Source organism: Nicotiana tabacum, chromosome 13 (genome assembly GCF_000715075.1).
Source record: "Nicotiana tabacum cultivar K326 chromosome 13, ASM71507v2, whole genome shotgun sequence".
Classification (NCBI taxonomy): Eukaryota; Viridiplantae; Streptophyta; class Magnoliopsida; order Solanales; family Solanaceae; genus Nicotiana; species Nicotiana tabacum.
The window spans coordinates 28,173,341-28,182,897 of record NC_134092.1 but is presented as its reverse complement, the minus strand read 5'-3'; positions in this window follow the sequence as shown (position 1 = coordinate 28,182,897).

Sequence of the window (9,557 nt, the reverse complement as noted above, 5' to 3'; positions counted from 1 at the left end):
CACATGTTAGTACTATATTCCTCCTGATTAAGGGTGACAAACGAACATGTCCGGTAGAAATGGGTGGTGCAACTCATATTTGGTACGGATAGAAAATGAGTTAACTTGTGGATATATAATATGAATATCCATGTTATGTATAATTTTTTGAATATGATCATTTTTGGAAGAATTTCTAATCTCCCAAACTTGAGGAATCCCAATTTGAGTCTCTGTACAAATGTAAAAGTTAAACTCATTAGTTATTCATTCGTTATCTATTTTCTAAATAGATAATATATATGATTTTTATTCATATTTGACTCGTTTTAAAAAATTCGTTATTCAACTCATTTTTAGTGGATAATATGTATAATAATTGTTTTTCTTATCCACTTTGCCACCACTGCTCTTGATTATTAGATCATCTACCGAAGACACAAAAATAACGAGTTAATGACTGCAAAGTACATATGCTTCTCTTGTTTTGACCAGATATATCTTGTTGTTAAAAACTTAACCTCATTCAATATTTACGTATGTAAGACACTTATTTATACATATATTTCTCACTAATGAAATAGTTATTAAGTAGGCAACTAGTTGTAAAATAATCTTTTCAGTAAGTGCTATCGCACATTCTTTTATTCTCAACCCGATGGCCGTTCTTACTTTAATTTTGAAAATTAAGCTAAATTATTTAGTTTGATATAACATTGATTTCGAGTAAGCATATTTATCACTTCTCAATCGTGTGAGGTATTGCACAAAATCTTGAAACAACTAACCCTGTGAAACATGTCTCTAGATTTAACAAAATCCTTTCTGCATTCTTGTTTCAAATGAATATACTATTTACTAAATTTATAGGGGAAATCATGAGTGTAGCAAATAATAATATAAACTAAAAGTGTTGTCATAGAAAAGTTATATAATTGAAAATTCTAGGTTTTAATTAATTTGAATACTCTAATTTGATCGTTAGAAATCATAGCTCATTTTATCATCCATGTTAATAGACAAAGTCTTTTCCATGTCAAGAGAGAGTATTACCCTGATGTATATTGGTAATCTTTATGATTCATTTTTAAAAATTGTTCAAGTTTGAATATAGATAATCTTAATCAGGCATTAAGTTTGAAATACAAGAAATATAAGTTTAAACATTCATTTGTAATACCAGATGCACGAATGCTTAACAGTTCGATCGCATAAGTTAATAATTCATGTTATTAATGTATATGTCTCGAATAACACATTCGCACTTCAGAAAACATCCAGTAATACTGGAAAGGTATTTTCAATTCAAAAAATATAGTATATTATTTTAACACGTAAATATTGAGATTACGCTTTTATTTCATCAATGGAAAAAAAAATCAGAAATACCTTAATTTACAACTGTAATTAAAAAATAGCCATAGTTTCAAAAGTAATCGAAATTTAGTCATTTTTATGTAAAGATAAAATTTGAACAAAAACACCCTTAAAATCCGGAAAAACTTCAACATAATATGCCGTAGTTCGAATTTGTTACATATGAAATTCCAAATAATGTGTTGGAGTTCCAACATAATATGCTAGAAGTTTATACGTACGAGCTCCAAAAACTAGCATATTATGCTTAGAACTTTTTGTGTTTCAACTAAAATATTGATTATTTTTCGATACTTTACAAATACTAGATATTTTTTAATTACCAATTCAAAAACTAGCTAACACATATTATTTTCACGAATTTTAAAGAGCGAAGAGGAGAGGTGGAAGTATCAAAATCATAAATAGTTTTTGTAGGTGCATAATAACGTATGCACGTGAATTACAACGAGTAAAAGGTATTTGACATACCAACATGATATTTGACCTCTCAACCTCCTGTTATGCTACCCCCATGCCCTACCCATTTCCCTTTTTATTTATTATTATTAATGTTGTTTCATTTAAATTTTATCTTATTTTAATATTATAAATTTTTATTTTTCCCACTATTAAAATTACTCTACATTTTTTGTTACCATATAAATGACTAACAAGGCTAAAAAAATCCTTGCAGACATTAAACCTAAAGTACTAACACACGACTAAAATTTAAATCTAACTAGTTTTAGTTTACGCGCTTTGCGCGTGTACCTAATTCAATGAAAAAATTATTTAAAATTTATCTTTGAGTTATAAAATAAAAATATAAGTTCTGGAAAAAAATTGTTTGTTTTATATAACTAACTAAATAAAAAATAAAACTGCTCCACGTAAAACTTAATCTCCAGTCAAATAATTCAACTTAAAATGTATATCAAAGAATGGCCGAAGTTAGAACGGGAAGTATGTATTTAGTTTGGAAGTATCATTATTCAAGTGAGATTAGTATTTAAATAATACTAATTAAGCTAGCTCATACCAATTTTAAGTATTTAATTATAATTATATTTTTATTCAATAAGAATTCTTTTTCAGATAGTAAAAACCCGATTAGGTGAAAAATCATCCATGCACAACATGTTCTAAAAAAAAGTAAAGCAAATGACTTTATAAATCTAAAAAAATGTAAGAATCACTTTATACCATTAATAAAGTCTACAATTGAAATGCCCTTTTAGAAGCCGTAATTATAGTCAAGAAACTCGCGATATTCAGCTAAATTTAATATTATGTAGAGAAGTTAAAGATCTCACAAATTATCTTGTTGGAATAATTGATAATTTTGGAGTTTGTTATTGATTTCTGCTTAATATTCCAAATAATTGTAATTGCTAATTTAAAAGCTTTGAAAACGAAAAATATAATATAGAATACTATTATTAGTGGAATAGTCTTGTATATATTTTTAAATATTATAATATAGAAAAGTTTCATAAAATCAGAATGTATAAAAAATTTACAAAATTCGACCACTTCCATTATTATCCAAAGCCAAACGTACTTCCTCTTTCTTTAATGTTCTCATTCTCTCTTTTATTTATTTTATTTATCATTTATATATAATTTAAGTGTAAAAATTATATAAGGTAAAATATTAATGATTTTAAAGTTCTAAATGACAGGTTTTTTAATACAGTTTAAACAAGGAAAAAAAATACTATCAAACTCCTAGATTTTAGGGAATTAATTAAATGACTATTTTTAAATATTATAGAAAAATAATCAAATGACTATTTTATCCGATGCGAGCTCTATTTTTAAAGGGTAAAAAAGTCGAACGACATTTCACTAAGGGTCTTCGTGCTTTTAATATAGTATAGATAGATTAATTAATATTACTTATATAGATAATTTTTCCATTATGCATAATCTTTCAATGATTTTGTATGTGTATTTCCTTTTATTTTGGAAGCTTAGGTCTATATTGTCCTCTTTTAACACCTTCAATTATTATAAATATGTCTAATAGATTGATGTTATCTTCTTTTATTTATCCTCTGTGTATGATATTTGCACATTTTGCTGAATGTGCCCCTTTAGAAAAAATAAATACCAAAACAAAGATCTATATTTACTTTATCGCGTCTTGTTTTAAACTTATATTTTTTCTCAAAACTAGGAGGGTTAGGTCACTTAGCTAACCTACTTTACAATCTTTTTTTTTTCAAAAAGGATTTATTATGTTTTATTATTCATAGGATTTAGTATTATTGTCTTTTTCTTGGTAAATTTATGATTAATCAACTTATAGAAAGTGGAAAAGGTTCTTGTTTAAAGAGGGATTACAGTAACGAGAGATAATTATCACTAGTTGAAAAATGATACTAGTATTATAATGCGGGATAACCCTTTTCGTGTGTCTAGTTAAACCTCCTATTAATGTCTTAGAATACAAAGAGATAATAACTTCAGGATAAGAATACACACAAATAATAAATTTAATCTTAGCATATCGGAAATTTGAAATTTCTCCTGGTATAGGACATTAGAACTTGAGGTAAAGCATATATCTATCTACACATAAAGTTTCAATTACTTTTGTTTTTATTTCTTCATTGGGTTTTTTACACAAATAGTTGTCCGAATTTACTATTTAATTTTTTAACCAGTATACATAGATTATACGTTAATTATACATGGTTTATATATGATTTATATATATTCTCTATTATTAGTTTAAATGACCGCATGAATACCTATTTAGATTAATTATTCATTAATATTTTCTTGAAAATGCAGAGAATGTTGAATAGTGGTATGGAGGACAAAGCTAGGAGTCTCCTTGATGCGGCATGTGCACTTTATGGATGTTGTTACGCCTCTTTTGGTGCGTCGGTGAACGTTTTTGAACCACCATATACACCAATCACTTGTCAATTTTTATAATTTTGAGTAAATCATGCATTTAATTTCTCATTTTTGAAAGCCCTTTTTTCTTTCTTCCACTATTGGTCCATTCTTTCCCAATTGTTCTTTTCCCACATCAAACAAGACTTAATACCCAAACAATACAACTATTAAATTAATGAAAAAGAAATATTAGAAGAATTTTCATGCTTTTCTCATTTTTCTATATTTGTATTTGTTTGAGCCGAAAGTCTATCAGAAATAATTTTTCTACTTTCACAAGATATGAGTACACACTATCATCCCCACACCCCACATGATGAGATTATACTGGGTTTGTTATTGTTGTTGTTGTTGTTGTTGTTGTTTCCAGGGGTGAAGCTAGAGACCAGAGCGCGGGTTCGGCTGAACTCAGTAATTTTGGTTCAAACTCTATATTTGTCTTAAAAATTCATTTAATATATTTAAATTATTAATTTAGAACTCAGTAACTTAAACTGGCTAAAATTCTAAACCTATAAACTTCAGATCTTGACTCCGCTGCTGGTTGTTTCGTAACGTGGTAAAAAATAAATCCTAACAAGTGAGTTAAGCGATCGACTAAGGGTGTGTTTGGTAGGGAGGAAAACACACCCTAATTTTTAAACTGATTCTTTAATGCCTTTCTGATAATATATCATTCTCATTACAACTTAAATTCAATATTAACTCTAGACAAACTTAGAATATATTACTGTGAACTGTGTAGTATGCAATATAAGTGCTTAACGAGATTCAAGTATGCAACTAGGTATAATTCATGGAAAGTCAGAGGCATTTTAATCATCTCACTACCTAATTAAAGCAAAAAATTACTATTAAGAAAGGCACGCGTATATTATTTTTTGTGTTTAATATAAATTTAAATTGGAAATACAAAGAGACAACTATGGTCAATAAGTCGTTAAAATTCAAATTCGTAACACTGTAAATCGAATTGTGACACATATTAATAACTTACTATCATGTTGAAATTCTTTGACCATACCGCAAAAGGTAAAATATCCTGACAAGGAGACAACAAACAAAAAATTGAGTAAATATTTAGAAAATGGTAAAAGAACATGAAAACATAAATATAATGATATCCACATGAAAGTATGGTCCAAAATACAGTCTTCAAACTGAGGTTCTAAAGCAATAGTTAATTGGACCCTACATTGTTTTTGGGACCTACATCTCAATAGTCATCATGGGGCTTTTTCTTTTTCTTTTTAAATTTAATTATTTTGTATTTCACATTAGATATGTGCGGGTCAAAAATTGATAATGCAAAAACAGATAAAATATTCGACCCGACTAATATTTAATATAGATAAAAAATGAGTTAACCGACTGATTTTTTGATATGATCACTTTTGGGAGAATTCCTAGTTTCCCAAACTTTAAGAACCCTCATTTTGTCTCTTTGTAAATGTAAAAGTTAAATACATTGATTATCCATTTTTAAGTGGATAATATATATCTTATTCATATTTGATCACTTTTAAAAAAAATTTATTATCTAACTCATTTTTTAGTGAATAATATGGATGAATAATTATTTTCGTTTTGTCTCTACTAAGTTAAATGTAAATTAATAATTTAGATTCACATAGAATAGAACCACTAAGAACGGTAAATCAGTAATTCATCTTTCTGGTTATTTGGATACCCATAATGTAGAAAATTTCTTCCTTGGTGAAGTCCTTTTATGGCTCAATGGCTTAAATATTGACAAGGTGATGGTTGAATTCGATTATCAAGAGGTGTTAACTGTTCTTAATTCGATTATGCTTAACTTGTCCGAATTTGGTACTATTATTGGATATTATTTGTCTCCAAAGAATTAATTGCATGATTTGTCCTTTCATTAGACTAGGCGGGATGTTAATAAAATGGCTAATTTTTTTGTTTAGGTTGCTTTATAGTATGCAACTCGTGTGACTTAAGATTGCTCTTCTATTATTTGTTCTTAGGATTTTCATTTAGAGAATATTAATATTGTTTGCCTGAGGTAACATTATTTTGACTTGGTTTTTTAAATAAAATTTGTTGCCTTCAAAAAGAAAAAAGGCAAATTGCATTTACCGAACTATTATTTATTCTTCCCGGGATCGAATTCGATACTTTGGATTAAAATGAAGATATTTCGATCATACCACCACAACTGAAAGCTTATTAATTCAAAGACTACTTATAACATTTCTTAATCTTGATTAAACTTATTTGGTTCTTCTGAAAACATCTTAATAATTTAACATTAAAATGTTTTAAATAGTAAACTTTCGTCTGAATTAAGCTAGTGTGTACGATGTATTTTACGAAAAAAGAGTAAGAAATATCAGATGTGGATGCCAAGGCCAAATCATGTGACCTTGTCCTAAAGTATACTGGTAAGTGCCAAGCTGGCATGATCCCAGTAGATTCCTCCCCGTGTGGGCTCCACATAGTTCTGCCACGTGGCTGATTGTTTAAACGGGGTCCATCACCGACGCCGTAACGTGCTTTGTGGGACCTACCACACAGAAAGAACGTGGGGTCATAGTAGTATGCTTGATCACACGCTCTCCTCACGTGACTTAGATTGCTTTCAGTTTCAATAAAATTTGAAATTCTGAAAAAGCCTTTCTGATTCTGAAAAATTATTTGCCTTTTTTTTTCAACCAAAAAAAAAATTAAAAAAATCAATGAGTTCAAGGTCAAAACTTGAAGTTTACCTGTCTTATTACTCAAACAACTTCGCAGTTATGTAACAATCACATATGTAATAATTAAAAAATAATAATATAAGTATTAAAAGTCCGATTTCAAAGGAGTTAGGAGATAGTGAGGTGACAACAAGTGTGAATGATAATATCAAATTGTACATCTAACGACAAATCCATATCTCCTACAAGTTACATAACAATTCTACTTGAAAACAACTAAGAAGCTTAATCTACTGCTAAGATTATGGTGAGCAATTACTCCCAAAAAAATTAAATTGGTAATTATAAACCTTACACAAATAAAATTAAATCTATATTATATTAAAAAGAATATTAATGGATGATAATATTAAATAAAGTGACAAGTTAGTGTAAAGCCACATAAAACGTGATAATACTATATATTAGATAATATAATAGCCAAATTAAGGAAAATAATTAATAATTTACTATTAGAAATGAAAGGGGAGGACTATTTGAATTTGAGATTAGAAAGTTCTCAAAATTATGATGAGAACGCTCAAACTATGGATAAGACCACAAAATTAAAGCCCTATTAAAAATTTTAAAAAATTGATAACAAGTTAAGTTTTATAAATAGAAAATAAATGTCTAAGGTAGGTAATTTTACTAACAAAAATTTAAATTTAAATTTGTATCTTAAAATTAAAAGAGAAAGAAAATTTAATTACATGTAATACAAATATAGAAAAACTCAATAGATTTGGAACATAATAATCGAAGAACTTATGTTTTAATATTTAGACTGATTCAAAGTTACAACTTAAAATAAAATGTGATAATATTTTGGTTATAGGTAAAATATTAATGTAAAAAACTAATTAAAATTTTATAGTAGGAAAGAGAATGTATAAAGAAGAAAATAAAGATAATGTGAGATTACTTATACTTTAAATTAATTTAAAAATAAATAAAATAAATAATTAAATAATACTTAAAAATATTACTAATATATATAAATGATAAAAAAGTACCGAGTAAGAGGATAAAAGTATAAAAGTATATTAAATATTAAGAATATTTTTTTTTTATTTATTGATGACTATTAAAAAGGTAATAAGAAAGACAATAAGTCAATTAGTAAGCTAATAAAAGATTATATGATGGTATAACAATATTAAATAATAAATTATACAATAACTATAAGAAAAGAACAAAAGAAAAAGAAGAATTTGTGTAAAATTTTGATGAATAAGACGTAATTGACTTTGAAATGAAAAACAAAGTGGTAGTAATTTTGTTAAAATATAATGATCTAATGTGCTCAAACAAGACAGATCACAACATGATATATTTAGTATTATTTAATATTGACAGCGAAACGAAATATAAGTACTAAAATCAAGAGGTTAGGATGTTACAAATATAGAAAAAAATATGTTGGCCACTACGAGATTTGAGAAATAATATCATATCTTGCTTCTTAATTAATATCTAATGATTATATATACTAACTTTTATCTAGAATGTTTATATTTTAAGGTTATTTGCATATTTTCAAATAACTCATGTAATTTTAATATGGTATGTGTCCGCGCATCGCACGGGTACTAATACTAGTTTTAAATTAAACGGAAGAAGAAAATGAAACTTTATCTATGAGTGCTTTGAAGTTAGATAACTAGCCAAGACAGAAGTAATATAACTTTTTAATAACGAACTGAGTGTGAGTGAACTCATTACTTTAAACTCGAATATATAAATTTGTATTTATAATTATAAAACTTAAAATTTTGGATCCGCTTTTAATGCGTTGGAGTAATAATATACAATTAACAAGGTCAAATAAGACAATAAGGCAAAGGAGTAATCTATTCCTTGATTGCATGTAATTCCATGTGCTCATGCCCCCAATTTTCTGAACATGACCTCACTGTCTATTGACATTATTCTTCTATTTATTCTTTCTATACTCCATTCACTAGATCAAATAAATATAAAAATTTTGATCGTCGTAGTACAAAACAGAAAAAAAGGTTACAGAATATAACAATACGTACAAAATATTACAATTGATGTTATTTGTAAAATTGTTAAAGGAATATTAGTATTTGATTTATTTAGTCGTTATTTGAGTAATTTAACGTCAACCTACGTCGTGTTTCAAGTTGTTTATTGATTAAATCATGTCTTTCGAAATTTCACGATGAAAAATTAGATACAACATACGTGTAGCACATAATTGTCTGTAACAAATAAAGAAGTACTTAGCGGAGAAAAATTGGTCCCCGAATAAATTAAAAGGTTACTATTAGAAACGGCTTTACCAAAATTTGGTTAGAATGGAGTTCACAGAAAACAAATAAGAAATGAATAAAGAAAGAGTAAGAAAAAAAGAATCTTAAAGTTAAAATAGAGCTCCATTTAGTCTTTTAATTATTATTATTATTTTTGAAATTCATCTTAAAGTTTTTTAACAAGAAACTCATTTGGAAAAAGGAAAAAAAAGAAGGAAAAAGAAACAAAAATGTTATTAGACTTTGTAGATAACACAATAGTACTCCAACAGGGGTTAAGTTTTCAGATAAGTATTCATTTTCATTTGCTAACATTATATTTGTT